Here is a 1,128-nt window from a genome sequence, read left to right as displayed (position 1 = left end):
TTATAAACAAGTGTTGGGCGCTGTCAACTAGCGAGGTGGGACTAAACTTTTGGGCGCGGGGCAGCACAAGGCCATTCGTCCCAGTTGGTGACACCAACCGGGACTAAAGGGTACATTGGTCACGGTTCATGGCACCAACCGTGACCAATGTCCCCCTTTAGTCCCGGTTGGTGCCACCAACCGGGACCAAAGGCCGCCGCTTCCCGCCCTTTCGGCTGCTGAAAAGAGGCCTTTGGCCCCGGTTCGTGGCACCAACCGGGACTAAAGGGGTGCATTAGTCCCAGTTGGTGCCACCAACCGGGACCAAAGGCCTGGCTATATATACAACACTTGTCAAAATTTTCATTCAGTTCCTCAACTCCCCGCCGCCGACGCCACCCTCTGCCCTGACGCCCTGCTCCTCGTCGTCGTCGCCCCATCGCCGCTCGCGCCCCGCGTTGCCCCAACGCCGTCGCCGCCGCCCTCGACGCCATCTGCCCCGACGCCCTGCTCCTCGTCGCCGTCGCCCGCGCCTGTCATCGTCGCCCCGTCACCGCCCGCGCCCCGCATCGCCCCGATGCCGTCGCTGCCTCGCGCCGCCCCGACGCTATCGCCGCCGCCCTCGACGCAATCTGCCCTGACGCCGGCGCCGCTCCCCTCTGTGAGCACCTACCGCCATGCCCCTCTGGCCTGCCGGCGCCACCATGTTTTTTTCATATGTTGCAATATGTTTTTTTATTTTTATTAGTTTATTTTTTTTGTTCATATGTGATGTATATGTGTATGTGGCTATAATGTATATGTGTATTGATGTATGTGGCTAGAATTTGCTAAATATATATGATTTTTTTAGGTTATTTTCATTTGTAGAAATTTTTTATGTATCTAGGAATATTTTTGTTCATAGATGATAGATGATCAAATGATGATTTTTTTGTTCATAGATGATAGATGATCAAATGATGTTTTTTTTGTTCACAGATGATCATATGATTTTTTTTAGGTTATTTTCATTAGTAGAAATTTTTGTTCATATATGGATATTTAGGGGGTCGAGGGTCGAGAACTAGTTTAGGGGGTCGAGGGTCGAGAACTAGTTTAGGGGGTCGAGGGTCAAGAACGTCGGACATTCATGAGAGAGCCAGGGAA

Source organism: Triticum dicoccoides, chromosome 5A, assembly GCF_002162155.2.
Source record: "Triticum dicoccoides isolate Atlit2015 ecotype Zavitan chromosome 5A, WEW_v2.0, whole genome shotgun sequence".
NCBI lineage: Eukaryota > Viridiplantae > Streptophyta > Magnoliopsida > Poales > Poaceae > Triticum > Triticum dicoccoides.
This window is presented reverse-complemented; position numbering follows the sequence as displayed.